The sequence below is a fragment of the Oncorhynchus keta genome, chromosome 2 (assembly GCF_023373465.1).
Source record: "Oncorhynchus keta strain PuntledgeMale-10-30-2019 chromosome 2, Oket_V2, whole genome shotgun sequence".
NCBI classification, from domain to species: Eukaryota; Metazoa; Chordata; class Actinopteri; order Salmoniformes; family Salmonidae; genus Oncorhynchus; species Oncorhynchus keta.
The window spans coordinates 10,754,751-10,776,821 of record NC_068422.1 but is presented as its reverse complement, the minus strand read 5'-3'; the positions used below and the strand labels follow the sequence as shown (position 1 = coordinate 10,776,821).

The 22,071-nt window shown below is 41.5% G+C and overlaps 1 protein-coding gene across 2 annotated transcripts in view; it reads right to left on the bottom strand.

The window, feature by feature from the left end:
* Positions 1–22,071, bottom strand: part of LOC118373360 (kinesin-like protein KIF19) — a 156,827-nt gene that overhangs the window by 89,172 nt on the left and 45,584 nt on the right. The window lies entirely within an intron of this gene.

The following is a 22,071-nucleotide window of genomic DNA, read 5'->3' as shown; positions in this document are numbered from 1 at the left end:
TTGAATGATTAGTCATCACACTAGAGAAACATCATTGCATAACATATAATAATACTTTTTGTTTTAAAATACACATTCGAAGGTCAAATCATCTGAATGAATCTGTCAGTAGAGAATGACTGCTATTACCCCAGAGGCCCACTACACTCCTCATTCACTCCTGCTGCCATCTGCCACAGTATGACTGTCTGCACCGTAATGGCTGACAGTTACCCAGCTCTGTGCAGGTAATTCAAGTGGTGAAGAGAAACTGATGGACACAGCAGCAGCTAGAGGAGGGGTCTGAAGATTTAAACTGGGCCTTTAATCCATCTGTAGCTGGAGACACAAAGGGCCCAGGGGCCCTCCTGTTGGATTGAGCCCTGAGTGCCACAGTGCCCCTCCACACACACACTGCATCCCAATTCCCTCTATTTTCTAGTGCACTCATATGACCCTGGTCTAAAGAAGTGCACTACAGTATATATGGTGTTGGAGCACATTTGGGTGTACACTCCAGACCACCAAGGGTAGATAAATGGTGAACACATCAGGGAATCTACAAACACACGTATGCTGTTTGAAAGTATAGTGTATGTGTGCATGGTGGAAGAACTCACGGTTCTAACCACAATCAAACCAATGCAAGAAACACCAAACAAGATACAAAGGATTGCTACGTCAACTCTTCAGATCAGTATTCATTCATTCATTCAAGGTAACCACTATTGCTAAGTTTGAGGTGTCTAATTGCTACCATCCACTCACCTAGTGACATTGGCTACTTAAAAATCTAAGATTTCAGAATCCATCCACAGGGGCACATCACAGAAGCACATCACAGTGGCACATCATTGGGGCAAATCACAGGGGCAAATTACAGGGGCACCGCACAGTGGCACATCAAAGGGGCACAGCACAGTGGCATGGTGTCAGAATGTAATGGCTGTAATAATGAAGAGAACTCATTCCATTACAGCCAGGGGAAACACTTAGACAGGATTGTGAACATTATTCACTTCACTAAGGTGTTGTCTGGGAGACCTAGCCAGCTCCCCAGACCTTTGTTCGCCAGCAGAGGAGTGAGTCAAAGCTCAGGAGTTGGACACTGTGGTGAATATTAAAACATTGTCTCTTGAACGTCGCTCTCTTTTTTGAGTAGACTTCAGGGCTACTGGATTTTTAGTGGGCGTGCATTCAGGTTTGAAATGGTCTGTTTTGTTCATGTCCAGCTCTGAGGGGCTGGAGACAGCCTTAAGGTTCAGGACAGTGTGTGTATGTTGTGTGTGTGTGTCTGTCTCTCTGTGTGTGTGTGTGTGTGTGTGTGTGTGTGTGTGTGTGTGTGTGTGTGTGTGTGTGTGTGTGTGTGTGTGTGTGTGTGTGTGTGTGTGTGTGTGTGTGTGTGTGTGTGTGTGTGTGTGTGTGTGTGTGTGTGTGTGTGGGTGTCTGAATGGTCTGGATCTGGTCTAGTATCCACAGCACAACCCTGTTTGATAACTCCTCAGTAATGGAGCCTCTCACTTTGAAGACTCTTGGTTTAAATTCAAGAGGAGAAATCTGACTTTTAAAAGCATACAATTACAGAGACAGAACAAAACACACACCCAGCTGTAATCAGCAAACAGAGGAGAGGATTGAGGTAAGATGGGTGGTAGAGGAGAAGGAAAGAGGGAGAGAGAGGAGAGAGGCGAGGAAGAGAGGAGAAAGAGAGAGGGAGAGTTGTTTATTTCACTTTTGTATATTATCAACCTCACTTGCTTTGGCAATGTTAACACATGTTTCCCATGCCAATAAAGCCCCTTGAATTGAATTGAGAGGCAAGAGAGGGGGGAAAGAGAGAGAGGAGAAAGAGAGAGGGAGAAAGAGAGGGAAGAGAGGAGAAGGGAGAATTAGGGACAGTCAGCTGCCTCAGAGAAGAGCCAGTAATCAGATGTATTTGGGCTGGTGACACCGTAGCAGCTTCCTTTCCCTTCTATCTCTCTATATCTCCCTCTCTCCTTCCTACTCTTCCCCCAGCAGCACACTTTCCTGCAGCACACTTTCCTGACGTCGTCTCTATGATCACATTTCTCAGGAAACACAGTATTGTAAACCTTCTCTCTAGCCAGGGTCAGGGATACTGAGTAACTTACAGACCTGCGTCAGTCTGGTGTTCTCACCAACAACGTCACAAAACAAAGAAATATTGTGTGTGTGTGTGTAGGGTGGATATGACAGACCCTCGCAAGGATGCAGGCCCAGACGGCATCCCCAGCCGCCCCCTCAGAGCATGCGCAGACCAGCTGGCCGGTGTGTTTACGGACATATTCAATCAATCCCTATACCAGTCTGCTGTTCCCACATGCTTCAAGAGGGCCACCATTGTTCCTGTTCCCAAGAAAGCTAAGGTAACTGAGCTAAACGACTACCGCCCCGTAGCACTCACTTCCGTCATCATGAAGTGCTTTGAGAGACTAGTCAAGGACCATATCACCTCCACCCTACCTGACACCCTAGACACACTCCAATTTGCTTACCGCCCAAATAGGTCCACAGACGATGCAATCTCAACCACACTGCACACTGCCCTAACCCACCTGGACAAGAGGAATACCTATGTGAGAATGCTGTTCATCGACTACAGCTCGGCATTCAACACCATAGTACCCTCCAAGCTCGTCATCAAGCTCGAGACCCTGGGTCTCGACCCCGCCCTGTGCAACTGGGTACTGGACTTCCTGACGGGCTGCCCCCAGGTGGTGAGGGTAGGCAACAACATCTCTTCCCCATTGATCCTCAACACGGGGGCCCCACAAGGGTGCATTCTGAGCCCTCTCCTGTACTCCCTGTTCACCCACGACTGCGTGGCCACGCACGCCTCCAACTCAATCATCAAGTTTGCGGACGACACAACAGTGGTAGGCTTGATTACCAACAACGACAAGACGGCCTACAGGGAGGAGGTGAGGGCCCTCGGAGTGTGGTGTCAGGAAAATAACCTCACACTCAACGTCAACAAAACTAAGGAGATGATTGTGGACTTCAGGAAACAGCAGAGGGAACACCCCACTATCCACATCGATGGAACAGTAGTGGAGAGGGTAGCAAGTTTTAAGTTCCTCGGCATACACATCACAGACAAACTGAATTGGTCCACTCACACTGACAGCGTCGTGAAGAAGGCGCAGCAGCGCCTCTTCAAACTCAGGAGGCTGAAGAAATTCGGCTTGTCACCAAAAGCACTCACAAACTTCTACAGATGCACAATCGAGAGCATCCTGGCGGGCTGTATCACCGCCTGGTACGGCAACTGCTCCACCCTCAACCGTAAGGCTCTCCAGAGGGTAGTGAGGTCTGCACAACGCATCACCGGGGGCAAACTACCTGCCCCCCAGGACACCGACACCACCCGATGTTACAGGAAGGCCATAAAGATCATCAAGGACATCAACCACCCGAACCACTGCCTGTTCACCCCGCTATCATCCAGAAGGCGAGGTCAGTACAGGTGCATCAAAGCTGGGACCGAGAGACTGAAAAACAGCTTCTATCTCAAGGCCACCAGACTGTTAAACAGCCACCACTAACATTGAGTCACTGTCATTGACACTGACCCAACTCCAGCCACTTTAATAATGGGAATTGATGGGAAATGATGTAAATATATCACTAGCCACTTTAAACAATGCTACCTTATATAATGTTACTTACCCTACATTATTCATCTCATATGCATACGTATATACTGTACTCTACATCATCGACTGCATCCTTATGTAATACATGTATCACTAGCCACTTTAACTATGCCACTTTGTTTACTTTGTCTACATAATCATCTCATATGTATATACTGTACTCTATATCATCTACTGCATCCTTATGTAATACATGTATCACTAGCCACTTTAACTATGCCACTTTGTTTACTTTGTCTACATACTCATCTCATATGTATATACTGTACTCGATACCATCTACTGTATGCTGCTCTGTACCATCACTCATTCATATATTCTTATGTACATATTCCTTATCCCCTTACACTGTGTATAAGACAGTAGTAGTTTGTTAGATTACTTGTTGGTTATCACTGCATTGTCGGAACTAGAAGCACAAGCATTTCGCTACACTCGCATTAACATCTGCTAACCATGTGTATGTGACAAATAAAATTGATTTGATTTGATTTGACAGAAGGGATAGAGAGATGGCTCTGGCTTTGATTAACTTCAACCTGACTATCTGTCTGAGAGCCCTGCTCTACTCTACTCAGGTGAGGTCAGAGGTCAGAAAGGCTGGCAGCCACTTACTACAGTAGATGACAGGCACTGCTGTGTCCATGTGTCCCTGTGTCCGTGTGTGTTTCAGTAGGCATCAGTCAGCATATACAGTCCATTAAGAAAGTATTCAGACCCCTTGACTTTTCCCACATTTTGTTACATTACAGCCTTATTCTTAAATTGATTAAATTGAATAAAAAATGTTCCTCATCCAACTATACAGTTGTTAAAATGGCGCCGAAGAGGATGCTGACGACATGCCCGTAATCAGTTATGCTATTTTGTGACGAGTGACGAGAAAGATATACTGCTCTCCCGGGAACAGGCCCAGATCCACGTCATTTGTGTTTATTTTTTTATTTTTTTATTTCACCTTTATTTAACCAGGTAGGCTAGTTGAGAACAAGTTCTCATTTGCAACTGCGACCTGGCCAAGATAAAGCATAGCAGTGTGAACAGACAACACAGAGTTACACATGGAGTAAACAATTAGCAAGTCAATAACACAGTAGAAAAAAATGGGCAGTCTATATACAATGTGTGCAAAAGGCATGAGGAGGTAGGCGAATAATACAATTTTGCAGATTAACACTGGAGTGATAAATGATCAGATGGGCATGTACAGGTAGAGATATTGGTGTGCAAAAGAGCAGAAAAGTAAATAAATAAAAACAGTATAAAAACAGTATGGGAATGAGGTAGGTGAAAAAGGGTGAGCTATTTACCTATAGACTATGTACAGCTGCAGCGATCGGTTAGCTGCTCGGATAGCTGATGTTTGAAGTTGGTGAGGGAGATAAAAGTCTCCAACTTCAAAGATTTTTGCAATTCGTTCCAGTCACAGGCAGCAGAGTACTGGAACGAAAGGCGGCCAAATGAGGTGTTGGCTTTAGGGATGATCAGTGAGATACACCTGCTGGAGCGCGTGCTACGGATGGGTGTTGCCATCGTGACCAGTGAACTGAGATAAGGCGGAGCTTTACCTAGCATGGACTTGTAAATGACCTGGAGCCAGTGGGTCTGGCGACGAATATGTAGTGAGGGCCAGCCGACTAGAGCATACAAGTCGCAGTGGTGGGTGGTATAAGGTGCTTTAGTGACAAAACGGATGGCACTGTGATAGACTGCATCCAGTTTGCTGAGTAGAGTGTTGGAAGCCATTTTGTAGATGACATCGCCGAAGTCGAGGTGTGAAGAAAAGACGGAGGAAAAGAGGACAGATCAGGCTGAATGACGACACGGACAATATCGAGCTGGAGGGATTTTCAATGCACCGGCAGAACAGAGAAGCTACATCTGGTAAGATGAGGTGTGGGGGTGTGTGTCTTTTGGTCAATAACAGCTGGTACGCAATGTCTAATACTAAAGAAGTCTTGAGGTACTGCTTATCATAAGGTAGTGTACCTTATGATAAGCTGTAGACCAAACTATCTACCAAGAGAGTTCTCATCTATATTATTCGTAGCCATCTATTTACCACCACAGACCGATGCTGGCACTAAGACCGCACTCAACCAACTCTATAATGCCATAAGCAAACAAGAAAATGCTCATCTAGAAGCGGTGCTCTTAGTGGCCAGGGACTTTAATACAGGCAAACTTAAATCAGTTTTACCAAATTTTTATCAACATGTCACATGTGCAACCAGAGGGAAAAAAACTCTGGACCACCTTTACTCCACACACAGAGACGTATACAAAGCTCTACCCTGCCCTCCATTTGACAAAACCGACCATAATTCAATCCTCCTGATTCCTAAAGCAGGAAGAACCAGTGACTCGCTCAATATGTAAGTGGTACCACCTATGTCACCGACTTCATCAATAAGTGCATCGATGACCCCCCCCCCACAGTGACCGTACGTGCATATCCCAACCAGAAGTCAACATCCGCATCGGGCTCAAGGCTAGAGCTGCCACTTTCAAGAAGTGGGACACTAATCCGAACGCCTTTAAGAAATCCTGCTATGCCCTCAGACGAACCCTCATAAAAGCAAAGCATCAATATAGGATTAAGACTGAATCCTACTACATAGGATCTGACGCTCGTCGGATGTGGCAGGGCTTGAAACTATTACAGACTACAAAGGGAAACCCAGACGCGAGCTGCCCAGTGACGCGAGCCTACCAGACAAGCTAAATGCCTTTTATGCTCGTTTCGAGGAAAGCAACACTGAAGCATGCACAAGAGCACCACGCAAGTGTCTTCACAGAGATTTTCAACCTCTCCCTGACATAGTCTGTAATACCAACATGTTTCAAGCAGACCACCATGGTCCCTGTGCCCAAGGAAGCGAAGGTAACCTGCCTAAATGATTACCACCCTCGGTAGCCATGAAGTCGGTAGCCATGAAGTGCTTTGAAAGGTTCGTCATGGCTCACATCAACAGCATCCTCCCGGATACCATAGACCCACTCCAATTCGCATACCGCCCCAACAGATCCACAAATAACGCAATCTCAACAGCACTCCAAACTACCCTTTCCCACCTGGACAAAAGGAACACCTATGTGAGAATGCATTTCATTGACTACAGCTCAGCGTTCAACAACATAGTGCCCACGAAGCTCCTCACTAAGCTAAGGACCCTGGGACTAAACACCTCCCTCTGCAACTGGATCCTGGACTTTCTGATGGGCCGCCCCCAGGTGGCAAGGGTAGGCAACAACACATCTGCCACGCTGATCCTCAACACTGGGGCCCCTCAGGGGTGTGTACTTAGTTCCCTCCTGTACTCCCTGTTCACCCACAACTGAGTGGCCAAACACGACTCCAACACCATCGATAAGTTTGCTGACGAAACAACAGTGGTTGGCCTGGCAACTGGCAGTGTGGTGTCATGACAACAACCTCTCTCTCAATGTGAGCAAGACAAAGGAGCTGATTGTGGACTACAGGAAAAGGTGGCCGAACATGCCCCATCAGGGATAAAATTGTAGACCTGCACAAGGCTGGGATGGGCTACAGGACAATAGACAAGCAGCTTGGTGAGAAGGCAACAACTGTTGGCGCAATTATTAGAAAATGGAAAAAGTTCAAGAATCAGGTCAATCACCCTCAGTCTGGGGCTCCATGCAAGATCTCACCTTGTGGGGCATCAATGATCATGAGGAAGGTGAGAGATCAGCCAAGAACTACACGGCAGGACCTGGTCACTGACCTGAAGAGAGCTGGGACCACAGCCTCAAAGAAAACCATTAGTAACACACTACGCCGTATTGGATTAAAATCCTGCAGCGCACGCAAGGTCCCCCTGCTCAAGCCACCGCGTGTCCAGGCCCGTCTGAAGTTTGCCAATGACCATCTGGATGATCCAGAGGAGGAATGGGAGAATGTCATGTGGTCTGATGAGACAAAAATAGAGCTTTTTGGTCTAAACTCCACTCGCTGTGTTTAGAGGAAGAAGAAGGATGAGTACAACCCCAAGAATACCATCCCGACCGTGAAGCATGGAGGTAGAAACATCATTCTTTGGGGATGCTTTTCTGCAAAGGGGACAGGACGACTGCACCGTATTGAGGGGAGGATGGATGGGGCCATGTATCGCGAGATCTTGGCCAACAACCTCCTTCCCTCAGTAAGAGCATTGAAGATGGGTCGTTGCTGGGTCTTCCAGCATGACAACGACCCGAAACACACAGCCAGGGCAACTAAGGAGTGGCTCCGTAAAAAGCATCTCAAGGTCCTGGAGTGGCCTAGCCAGTCTCCAGACCTGAACCCAATTGAAAATATTTGGAGGGAGCTGAAAGTCCATATTGCCCAGGGACAGCCCCGAAACCTGAAGGATCTGGATAAGGTCTGTATGGAGGAGTGGGCAAAAATCCCTGCTGCAGTGTGTGCAAACCTGGTCAAGAATTACTGGAAACTTATGATCTCTGTAATTGCAAACAAAGGTTTCTGTACCAAATATTAAGTTCTGCTTTTCCGATGTATCAAATACTTATGTCATGCAATAAAATGCAAATTAATTACTTAAAAATCATACAATCACAGTTGAAGTGTACCTATGATACAAATTACAGACCTCTGCATGCTTTGTAAGTGGGAAAACCTGCAAAATCGGCAGTGTTTCAAATACTTGTTCTCCCCACTGTACCCTGACTCTGCGTGCAATGAACACAAAAGAAGTGACACAATTTCCCTAGTTTAATATTGCCTGCTAACATGAATTTATTTTAACTAAATATGCAGGTTTAAAAAAATATACTTCTGTGTATTGATTTTAAGAAAGTCATTGATGTTATGGTTAGGTACATCCGTGCAACGATTGTGCTTTTTTCACAAATGTGCTTTTGTTAAATCATCCCCCGTTTGGCGAAGTTGGCTGTCTTTGTTAGGAAGAAATGGTCTTCACACAGTTTGCAACGAGCCAGGTGACCCAAACTGCTGCATATACCCTGAATCTGTTGCACAGAATGCAAGAGATGTGACACAATTTCCCTAGTTAAAAGAAATTCATGTTAGCAGGCGATATTAACTAAATATTCAGGTTTAAAAATATATACTTGTGTATTGATTTTAAGAAATGCGTTGATGTTTACGGTTAGGAAAACATTGGTGCAACGACAGTGCATTTCTTCGTGAATGCGCTTGTTAAATCACCCATTTGGCGAAGTAGGCTGTGATTCAATGATAAATTTACAGTCATCGCATCGATTATATGCAACGCAGGACAAGCTAGATAAACTAGTAACATCATCTACCATGTGTAGTTAACTAGTGATTATGTTTAGATTGATTGTTTTTTATAAGATACGTTTAATGCTAGGTAATCTTGGCTCCTTGATGCACTCGCATAACAGGTAGTCAGCCTGCCACGCAGTCTCCTCGTGGAGTGCAATGTAATCAGCCATGACCGGTGTCCAAAAATACAGATTACCGATTGTTATGAAAACTTGAAATCGGCCCTAATTAAATCTGCCATTCCGATTAATCGGTCAACCTCTAATGCATAGTCACTTCACCCCTACCTACATGTACAAATGACCTCTAACCTGTACCCCCGCACACTGACTCGGTACCAGAACCCTCTGTATATAGCCTCATTATTGTTATGGTATTGTGTTACTTTTTATAATTATTTTCTAGTTTATTTGGTAAATATTTTCTTAACTCTTCTTGAACTGCACTATTGGTTAAAGGCTTGTAAGTAAGCATTTCACAGTAAGGTCTACACTTGTTGTATTTCGGTGCATGTAAGGTCCCACAGTTGACAGTGCATGTCAAAGCAAAAAGCAAGCTATGAGGTCAAAGGAATTGTCCCGTAGAGCTCAGAGACAGGATTGTGTTGAGGCACAGATCTGGGGAAGGGTACCAAAAAATGTCTGCAGCATTGAAGGTCCCCATGAACACAGTGGCTTCCACCATCCTTAATTTGTATTTTTTATTTAACCTTTATTTAACTAGGCAAGTCAGTTAAGAACAAATTCTTATTTACAATGACAGCCCACCGGGGAACTGCCTTGTTCAGGGGCAGAACGACAGGTTTTTACCTTGTCAGCTCGGGGACTCTTAAATGTAAGGGAACACCCCCCTAAAATGGACAAAAATGAATGGGAAGTCATTGGCACTGGACAAACCATATACACGGTGTCCAATACCACTCAATTCGGCGTTGTTTCGTTCAAAGTTGATTGCAAATGCCATATGGCAATTTCCAGGTGTAACACTTAAAAAATCCAACAGGTGGCGAGCGCGCTCCACCGTGGTTTTTCATATTGCAAAATGCAACACAAGTCAACATCCAAAAGTACAGTTTTGGAAAAGTGAGAAAAAAAATCAAAAACCTAGCAACCCCTTAAAAAAGTGCTTTCTGGACCGTTTATCGATATTTCTTGAATTTTGTGTCAATTACACATGTATAAGAACTGTATCAACATACTTTAGTCATATTTTATTATCATTTTTTCCCATTTTTTTTTCATACTTGTGCATAAGGCATATCAAATCAAATGTATTTATATAGCCCTTCGTACATCAGCTGATATCTCAAAGTGCTGTACAGAAACCCAGCCTAAAACCCCAAACAGCAAGCAATGCAGGTGTAGAAGCACGGTGTTTTGTCCATTTGCAACATGATTTCATAGGAAGTCAAAAGTCTAAAATTTGATTTTTTTTTCAAAAACTTATCACCCTCGTAAAAAAAGTGCTTTCTGGACCGTTTTTCGAAATTCTTTCGATTTTTTGTCAATTAATCATGTGTAAGAACTGTATGAATATATTTTTGTAAAATTTTATTATCATTATTTTTTTTAAACTTGTGCATAAGGAATATGTTTTGTCCATTTGCAATATGATTTCCTAGGAAGTCAAAAGTCAAAGGTCACTTTTTTTTTGCCAAATGCCATAAGAAATGTCCAAATGCAATATGAAAGGTTTGAAAATGCCAAATCAGGATGTTATGTCCATTTGCCATTTACCATCATGAATTTGTCATGCTCAAAAATCCTGCAGAAATGCAAAATTGACTGGCCTGATGAACACAGGATGGCCGGGCAGTGATAGTTGTTCCTTTCCATCGCTCGTTGTGTTGATTTCATCATGTCCATTTGGTGATGTTTTTTTCACTATTGAATCATATTGCAAGTGCACGTGCATTTGTAATATGTTTCAATGGGCATTTACCATCACGAATTTGGCATGCTCAAAAATCCTGCAGGAAAGCAAAATTGACTGGCCTGATGAACACAGGATGGCCGGGCAGTGATAGTTGTTCCTTTCCATCGCTCGTTAGGGTTGATTTCAGAATGTCACTTTGGTGATGGTACCTCACTGTTTAAACATATTGCAAATGGACAATAGTCACCAGCAAGTCACCGTCCATCAGTCAATTAGATATAATTCTGACACCAAACTGATACAAACTGACACCAAACCCACTTTTTCCAACTCGTTTAGTAGCCAACTATCCCATACTACAGAGCTGGCCGAAAATTCACAACGCCTTCTGTTCAAACCATAATAAAAACGTAAAACACATAGCTACGTTCTAGCTGTGGGTCCAGTTCGTACATTATGTGTAGGCCTATGTGAGGCGACCCCGAATCCCGAGTTTCGGCTCGATAGGTCCTTCGGTGCCCGAGCAAGACCCTAATTGGTGCTGAAAATCATTTTTTTCCCATGCCTTGCTACGGGGTCCTTGAATGAGCTATTGGACAGAAGCATTGGGGTCCGTCTCTATGGGCCGAGATGGTTTCAATGCACCTAGTCTTGCGTCTCTGAGACTTTTCTAAATGTCGTCATTTTCATAATGGTTAAAATGAATTGCAAATGTATGAGGCTGTTTCTCGGTCCGATAACCTTCTAGAGCCACCTAACTCACCACGCACTATCGACCTGAGGTCTAGAACAGGTTTCTAAAGTTTCAGAACTCTAGGTCTGACGGTTCTTTTTTAGCTCGAACAAAGGTAACTATTGCAGGCACTGTCTGTCTCTACACACCCCAATGGGTCCCTCCTGCCAAGCTGTGTGTGTGTGATTTAGTTTTTCTTAAATATTTAATGGGAGTCATGACTGATTTACAGTTCATGGGGGTTGCCTAATCACACATATGAAGCTTTTGAAAGGTCTGACCATTTTAACCCTTCAAAACAGCCACTATGACACCATTTAAGGCACTTCCGGTTGGCACAGGAAGCTATAAGTAAACTCATATCCTGATTGTGGTATGCCTTTACAGAATCCTGAGTTTGAAGTCTTTCCGTTAAGAACTGAGTTATTTACGGAGGGTTTAGTGAGTGTGCGTTATTTCAGAAAATCACAGAAAATGACAGACCTCTCGCAGAGCTCCGCAGCACACTTTAAAAATATTCATATGAACAGCCTGCAACTGGATCTGTAACTGTTTAAAAACATATATATATATATTTTTGAACATCACCAATTTGACATTGTACGATTTCTCTTAAACAACGATAGATAAATATCTGTTTCTTTTTTTATTGACACCGTAGGTTCCTTTACTTTGACGTGAAGCAGAAAAATTATTGCTCTATTTTCATTTTGGACCTTTAATCCCAGAAAAATTGCCATAACTCAAAAACCGTTGAGGCCTAGACGGCATCTTGTTCGGGTCCAACTGCCCATTATGCCAAAGCTACGCTCACCAAGTTTCGTCTTCGAAGTCTTTTCCGTTTTGGAGATAAGGCCACGTCGTGATTCGTGATGTTTTGTACATTTGCAATATGATTCCATTCGCCCTCTTGCGGGATTTATCGGGACAGCGGAAAAATGACAAAAATTTGATTATTTTATAAAACGGAAACAGAATGTCGGAGAGAGTTTGTTTGATGACTTCCCGGTAGATCCGGCCCTGCCGCACGTCCCTTCGCCGTCCGCAAATTTTACAAACGTTTTCAGAAGTCTAGTAAGGGGCCGTACATTTGCAATATGGACTTTCTCACTAACCATATGGCGAATGTCAAAATGTTCCCTTAAGGTATGGAAGAAGTTTGGAACCACCAAGACTCTTCCTAGAGCTAGTCACCCGGCAAAACTCTGCAATCGGGGGAGAAGGACCTTGGTCAGTGAGGTGACCAAGAACCCGATGGTCACTCTGACAGAGCTCCAGAGCTCCTCTGTGGAGATGGGAGAACCTTCCAGAAGGACAACCATCTTAATAGCACTGCACTAAATTAGGTCTTTATGGTAGAGTGGCCAGACGAAAGCCACTCCTCAGTAAAAGGCACATGACAGCCCGCTTAGAGTTCATCAAAAGGCACCTAAATGACTCTCAGACCATAAGAAAGAAGATTCTCTGGTCTGATGAAACCAAGACTGAACTCTTTGGCCTGAATGCCAAGCGTCGTGTCTGTAGGAAACCTGGCACCATCTCTACATGAAGAATGGTGGTGGCAGCATCATGCTGTGGGGATGTTTTTCAGCAGCAGAGACTGGGATACTTGTCAGGATCTAATAAATTATGAACGGCGCAACGCACATAGAGATCCTTGATGAAAACCTGCTCCGGAGCATTCAGGACCTCAGACTGGGGCGAAGGTTCACTTTCCAACAGGACAACAACCCTAAGCACACGGCCAACACAATTCAGGAGTGGCTTAGGGACAAGTCTCTGAATGTCGTTGAGTGGTTCAGCCAGAGCCCGGACATGAACCCGATCGAACATCTCTGGAGAGACCTAAAAATAACTGTGCAGCGACACTCCACATCCAACTTGACAGAGCTTGAGAGGATTTGCAGAGAAAAATGGGAGAAACTCCCCAAATACCGGTGTGCCAACCTTGTAGCATCATACCCAAGAAGACACTTGACAGTAAACACTGCCAAAGGTGCTTCAACAAAGTACTGACTAAAGGGTCTGAATAATTAAAGTAGCAATCAAAAGTTTGGACACACCTAGTCATTCAGGGTTTTTCTTTATTTTTACTATTTTCTAAAATGTAGAATAAAATACATCAAAACTATGAAATAACACATATGGAATCATGTAGTAAACAAAAAAAGTGTTAAACAAACCAAAATAAGATTCTTCAAAGTAGCCATCCTATGCCATGATGACAGCTCAGCACACTCTTGTAATTCTCTCCACCAGCTTCACCTGGAATGATTATCCAAAAGTCCTGAAGGAGATTACACATATGCTGCTTTTCCTTCACTCAGCGGTCCATCTCATCCCATACCACCTGAATTGGGTTGAGGTCGGTGATTGTGGAGGCCAGGTCATCTAATGCAACAATCCATCACTCTCCGTCTTGGTCAAATAGCCCTTACACAGCCTGGAGGTGTTTTGGGTCATTGTCCTGTTGAAAAGCAAATGATAGTCCCACTAATCGCAAACCTGACGGGATGGCGTAACGCTACAGAATGCTCTCGTAGCCATGATGGTTAAGTGAGCCTTGCATTCTAAATACATGACCAACAGTGTCACCAGCAAAGCACGGCACCACATCACACCTCTTCCCCCATGCTTCACATTGGGAACCACACATGCGGAGATCATCCATTCACCTACTCTGCATCTTACAAAGACACGGCGGTTGGAACCAAAGACATCAAATTTGGACTCATCAGACCGAAGGACAGATTTCCACTGGTCTAATGTCCATTGCTTGGGTTTCTTGGTTCCAAGCAAGTCTCTTCTTATTATTGGTGTCCTTTAGTAGTGCTTTCTTGCATGAAGGCCTGATTCACACAGTCTCCTCTGAACAGTTGATGTTGTGATGTGACTGTTACTTGGACTCTGTGAAGCATTTACTTGGGCTGCAATTTCTGAGGCTGGTAACTCTAATGAACTTATCCTCTGCAGCAGACGTAACTCTGGGTTTTCCTTTCCTGTGGCGATCCTCATGAGAGCCAGTTTCATCATAGCGCTTGATGGTTTTTGCGACTACACTTGAAGAAAGTTTCAAAGTTCTTGAAAATGTCCGTATTGATTGTCCTTCATGTCTTAAACTTATGAGATGTTCTTTCCATAACTTGGTATTTTACCAAAAAGGGATATCTTCTGTATACCACCCCTAACTTGTCACAACACAACTGATCGGCTCAAATGCATTGGCTCAAAGGAAAGACATTCCTTCAAATGAACATTTAACAAGGAACACCTGTTACCTGAAATGCATTCCAGGTGACTGACTACCTCATGACGCTAGTTGAGAGAATGGCATGAGTGTGCAAAGCTGTCATCAAGGCAAAGGGTGGCTACTTTAAAGAATCTCAAATATAAAATATATCTTGATTTGTTTAACACTTTGTTGGTTACTACATGACTCCATGTGTTATTTCATAGTTTTGATGTCTTCATTATTATTCTACATTGTAGAAAATATGAAAAATAAAAAATAAACCTTGAATGAGTAGGTGTGTCCAAACCTTTGACTGGTACTGTATATAAGTGTAATATTTCAGTTTTAGATTTTTAATACATTTGCTAACATTTGTAAAAGCCTGTTTTTGCTTTGTCATTATGGGGAATTGTGTGTAGATTGATGAGGGGAAAAAAATATTTAATCCAATTTTGAATAATGCAGTAACCTAACAAAATTTGGTAAAAGTCAAGGGGTCTTCATACTTTCCGAATGCACTGTCGTCTGTTCAAGATAGGTTCTTGTGTGCATTCAATGTTGTTTTTACAGGAGAGTGTGTTTAGTACAGTAGCACGTGTGTGACTATACTAAGGAACACCCTTGAGGGCCAATCAAGATGATTTCACACCTCTCGCATCTGTTGCCTGTGTTCCTTAGGTTAACCGGTGGTTACCCAGTTACCCCACCTCACCCGGTAACGTAGGACTGCTGCTGGCAGGGCATGGCATCTTCTGTAGGGTAAGGCAGCTGATACGGAGACCTGTAGCATGGTGCCAGCGGGCATAGATGCATGGGAAACTTGGCATGCACTTGTTCCAACGTCAATACTTGCACACTACTTACAATGAAGCAACATATTGGGCATGCATACTAAGTAGTACATAACTTGATGCCAGAATAGAAGACAAAAGTAGCTTTAGTTCCTGGACTGGAGTCATGGACCTCGGTCCACCTTCAAGAAGGTTCACAACGTGACAAACTGCATTATCTGGGAACGACCTGTAATGTTCATTTAAATTAAGAACGGCCTGTAGCGTTCATTTAAGAACGACTTGTAGTATTAATATAAGAATGACCTGTAGCGTTAATTTAAGAATGATCTGTAACATTCATTTAAGAACGACCTGTAGCATTGATTTTAATGACGACCTGTAGTATTGACTTTAAGGATGACCTGTAGCGTTCATTTAAGAACGACCTGTAGTGTTGATTTAAGAATGACCTGTAGTGTTGATTTAAGAACGACCTGTAGTGTTGATTTAAGAATGACCTGTAGTGTTGATTTAAGAACGAGCTGTAGTTTTGATTTAAGAATGACCTGTAGAGTTGATTTTAAGGACGACCTGTAGTGTTGATTTAAGAATGACCTGTAGTGTTGATTAATGAATGACCTGTAGTGTTGATTAATGAATGACCTGTAGTGTTGATTAATGAATGACCTGTAGTGTTGATTAATGAATGACCTGTAGTGTTGATTAATTAATGACCTGTAGTGTTGATTTAAGACGACCTGTAGTGGTGATTTAAGAACGACCTGTAGTGTTGATTAATGAACGACCTGTAGTGTTGATTAATGAACGACCTGTAGTGTTGATTTAAGAACGACCTGTAGTGTTGATTAATGAATGACCTGTAGTGTTGATTAATGAATGACCTGTAGTGTTGATTAATGAATGACCTGTAGTGTTGATTAATTAATGACCTGTAGTGTTGATTTAAGACGACCTGTAGTGGTGATTTAAGAACGACCTGTAGTGTTGATTAATGAATGACCTGTAGTGTTGATTAATGAATGACCTGTAGTGGTGATTTAAGAACGACCTGTAGTGTTGATTAATGAATGACCTGTAGTGTTGATTACTGAATGACCTGTAATGTTGATTAATGAATGACCTGTAGTGGTGATTTAAGAACGACCTGTAGTGTTGATTAATGAATGACCTGTAGTGTTGATTTAAGAACGACCGGTAGTGTTGATTAATGAATGACCTGTAATGTTGATTTAAGAACGACCTGTAGTGTTGATTAATGAACGACCTGTAGTGTTGATTAATGAATGACCTGTAATGTTGATTTAAGAACGACCTGTAGTGTTGATTTAAGAACGACCTGTAGTGTTGATTAATGAATGACCTGTAGTGTTGATTAATGAATGACCTGTAGTGTTGATTTAAGAACGACCTGTAGTGTTGATTAATGAATGACCTGTAATGTTGATTTAAGAACGACCTGTAGTGGTGATTTAAGAATGACCTGTAGTGTTGATTTAAGAGCGACCTGTAGTGGTGATTTAAGAATGACCTGTAGTGGTGATTTAAGAATGACCTGTAGTGTTGATTTAAGAGCGACCTGTAGTGGTGATTTAAGAATGACCTGCAGTGGTGATTTAAGAATGACCTGTAGTGTTGATTTAAGACGACCTGTAGTGTTAATTTAAGAATGACCTGTAGTGTTGATTTAAGACGACCTGTAGCATTGATTAATGAATGACCTGTAGTGGTGATTTAAGAATGACCTGTAGTGTTGATTAATGAATGACCTGTAGTGTTGATTAATGAATGACCTGTAGTGTTGATTAATGAACGACCTGTAGTGTTGATTAATGAATGACCTGTAGTGTTGATTAATTAATGACCTGTAGTGTTGATTTAAGACGACCTGTAGTGGTGATTTAAGAACGACCTGTAGTGTTGATTAATGAACGACCTGTAGTGTTGATTAATGAACGACCTGTAGTGTTGATTTAAGAACGACCTGTAGTGTTGATTAATGAATGACCTGTAGTGTTGATTAATGAATTACCTGTAGTGTTGATTAATGAATGACCCGTAGTGGTGATTTAAGAACGACCTGTAGTGTTGATTAATGAACGACCTGTAGTGTTGATTTAAGAATGACCTGTAGTGTTGATTAATGAATGACCTGTAGTGTTGATTAATGAATGACCTGTAGTGGTGATTTAAGAACGACCTGTAGTGTTGATTAATGAACGACCTGTAGTGTTGATTAATGAATGACCTGTAATGTTGATTTAAGAACGACCTGTAGTGTTGATTTAAGAACGACCTGTAGTGTTGATTCATGAATGACCTGTAGTGTTGATTAATGAATGACCTGTAGTGTTGATTTAAGAACGACCTGTAGTGTTGATTAATGAATGACCTGTAATGTTGATTTAAGAACGACCTGTAGTGGTGATTTAAGAATGACCTGTAGTGTTGATTTAAGAGCGACCTGTAGTGGTGATTTAAGAATGACCTGTAGTGGTGATTTAAGAATGACCTGTAGTGTTGATTTAAGAGCGACCTGTAGTGGTGATTTAAGAATGACCTGTAGTGGTGATTTAAGAATGACCTGTAGTGTTGATTAATGAATGACCTGTAGTGTTGATTAATGAATGACCTGTAGTGTTGATTTAAGAATGACCTGTAGTGTTGATTAATGAATTACATTTACATTTAAGTCATTTAGCAGACGCTCTTATCCAGAGCGACTTACAAATGACCTGTAGTGTTGATTAATGAATGACCTGTAGTGTTGATTTAAGAACGACCTGTAGTGTTGATTAATGAATGACCTGTAGTGTTGATTTAAGAACGACCTGTAGTGTTGATTAATGAATGACCTGTAGTGTTGATTAATGAATGACCTGTAGTGGTGATTAATGAATGACCTGTAGTGTTGATTAATTAATGACCTGTAGTGTTGATTTAAGACGACCTGTAGTGGTGATTTAAGAACGACCTGTAGTGTTGATTAATGAACGACCTGTAGTGTTGATTAATGAACGACCTGTAGTGTTGATTTAAGAACGACCTGTAGTGTTGATTAATGAATGACCTGTAGTGTTGATTAATGAATGACCTGTAGTGTTGATTAATGAATGACCCGTAGTGGTGATTTAAGAACGACCTGTAGTGTTGATTAATGAACGACCTGTAGTGTTGATTTAAGAATGACCTGTAGTGTTGATTAATGAATGACCTGTAGTGTTGATTAATGAATGACCTGTAGTGGTGATTTAAGAACGACCTGTAGTGTTGATTAATGAATGACCTATAGTGTTGATTAATGAATGACCTGTAGTGTTGTTTTAAGAACGACCGGTAGTGTTGATTAATGAATGACCTGTAATGTTGATTTAAGAACGACCTGTAGTGTTGATTAATGAACGACCTGTAGTGTTGATTAATGAATGACCTGTAATGTTGATTTAAGAACGACCTGTAGTGTTGATTTAAGAACGACCTGTAGTGTTGATTCATGAATGACCTGTAGTGTTGATTAATGAATGACCTGTAGTGTTGATTTAAGAACGACCTGTAGTGTTGATTAATGAATGACCTGTAATGTTGATTTAAGAACGACCTGTAGTGGTGATTTAAGAATGACCTGTAGTGTTGATTTAAGAGCGACCTGTAGTGGTGATTTAAGAATGACCTGTAGTGGTGATTTAAGAATGACCTGTAGTGTTGATTTAAGAGCGACCTGTAGTGGTGATTTAAGAATGACCTGTAGTGGTGATTTAAGAATGACCTGTAGTGTTGATTTAAGACGACCTGTAGTGTTGATTTAAGAATGACCTGTAGTGTTGATTTAAGACGACCTGTAGCATTGATTAATGAATGACCTGTAGTGGTGATTTAAGAATGACCTGTAGTGTTGATTAATGAATGACCTGTAGTGTTGATTTAAGAACGACCTGTAGTGTTGATTAATGAATGACCTGTAGTGTTGATTAATGAATGACCTGTAGTGTTGATTTAAGAATGACCTGTAGTGTTGATTAATGAATTACATTTACATTTAAGTCATTTAGCAGACGCTCTTATCCAGAGCGACTTACAAATGACCTGTAGTGTTGATTAATGAATGACCTGTAGTGTTGATTTAAGAACGACCTGTAGTGTTGATTAATGAATGACCTGTAGTGTTGATTTAAGAACGACCTGTAGTGTTGATTAAAGAATGACCTGTAGTGTTGATTAATGAATGACCTGTAGTGGTGATTTAAGAACGACCTGTAGTGTTGATTAATGAATGACCTGTAGTGTTGATTAATGAATGACCTGTAGTGTTGTTTTAAGAACGACCGGTAGTGTTGATTAATGAATGACCTGTAATGTTGATTTAAGAACGACCTGTAGTGTTGATTAATGAACGACCTGTAGTGTTGATTAATGAATGACCTGTAATGTTGATTTAAGAACGACCTGTAGTGTTGATTTAAGAACGACCTGTAGTGTTGATTCATGAATGACCTGTAGTGTTGATTAATGAATGACCTGTAGTGTTGATTTAAGAACGACCTGTAGTGTTGATTAATGAATGACCTGTAATGTTGATTTAAGAACGACCTGTAGTGGTGATTTAAGAATGACCTGTAGTGTTGATTTAAGAGCGACCTGTAGTGGTGATTTAAGAATGACCTGTAGTGGTGATTTAAGAATGACCTGTAGTGTTGATTTAAGAGCGACCTGTAGTGGTGATTTAAGAATGACCTGTAGTGGTGATTTAAGAATGACCTGTAGTGTTGATTTAAGACGACCTGTAGTGTTGATTTAAGAATGACCTGTAGTGTTGATTTAAGACGACCTGTAGCATTGATTAATGAATGACCTGTAGTGGTGATTTAAGAATGACCTGTAGTGTTGATTAATGAATGACCTGTAGTGTTGATTTAAGAACGACCTGTAGTGTTGATTAATGAATGACCTGTAGTGTTGATTAATGAATGACCTGTAGTGTTGATTTAAGAATGACCTGTAGTGTTGATTAATGAATTACATTTACATTTAAGTCATTTAGCAGACGCTCTTATCCAGAGCGACTTACAAATGACCTGTAGTGTTGATTAATGAATGACCTGTAGTGTTGATTTAAGAACGACCTGTAGTGTTGATTAATGAATGACCTGTAGTGTTGATTTAAGAACGACCTGTAGTGTTGATTAATGAATGACCTGTAGTGTTGATTAATGAATGACCTGTAGTGGTGATTTAAGAACGACCTGTAGTGTTGATTAATGAACGACCTGTAGTGTTGATTTAAGAATGACCTGTAGTGTTGATTAATGAATGACCTGTAGTGTTGATTAATGAATGACCTGTAGTGGTGATTTAAGAATGACCTGTAGTGTTGATTTAAGAATGACCTGTAGTGTTGATTTAAGAACGACCTGTAGTGTTGATTAATGAATTACATTTACATTTAAGTCATTTAGCAGACGCTCTTATCCAGAGCGACTTACAAATGACCTGTAGTGTTGATTAATGAATGACCTGTAGTGTTGATTAATAAATGACCTGTAATGTTGATTTAAGAACGACCTGTAGTGTTGATTAATGAATGACCTGTAATGTTGATTTAAGAATGACCTGTAGTGTTGATAAATGAATGACCTGTAGTGTTGATTTAAGAACGACCTGTAGTGTTGATTAATGAATGACCTGTAGTGTTGATTAATGAATGACCTGTAGTGGTGATTTAAGAACGACCTGTAGTGTTGATTAATGAACGACCTGTAGTGTTGATTTAAGAATGACCTGTAGTGTTGATTAATGAATGACCTGTAGTGTTGATTAATGAATGACCTGTAGTGTTGATTAATGAATGACCTGTAGTGTTGATTAATGAATGACCTGTAGTGTTGATTTAAGAACGACCTGTAGTGTTGATTAATGAACGACCTGTAGTGTTGATTAATGAATGACCTGTAATGTTGATTAATGAATGACCTGTAATGTTGATTTAAGAACGACCTGTAGTGTTGATTTAAGATGACCTGTAGTGGTGATTTAAGAATGACCTGTAGTGTTGATTTAAGAGCGACCTGTAGTGGTGATTTAAGAATGACCTGTAGTGGTGATTTAAGAATGACCTGTAGTGTTGATTTAAGAGCGACCTGTAGTGGTGATTTAAGAATGACCTGTAGTGGTGATTTAAGAATGAATGACCTGTAGTGTTGATTTAAGACGACCTGTAGTGTTGATTTAAGAATGACCTGTAGTGTTGATTTAAGACGACCTGTAGCATTGATTAATGAATGACCTGTAGTGGTGATTTAAGAACGACCTGTAGTGTTGATTAATGAATGACCTGTAGTGGTGATTTAAGAACGACCTGTAGTGTTGATTAATGAATGACCTGTAGTGTTGATTTAAGAACGACCTGTAGTGTTGATTAATGAATGACCTGTAGTGTTGATTAATGAATGACCTGTAGTGTTGATTTTAGAACGACCTGTAGTGTTGATTAATGAATGACCTGTAGTGTTGATTAATGA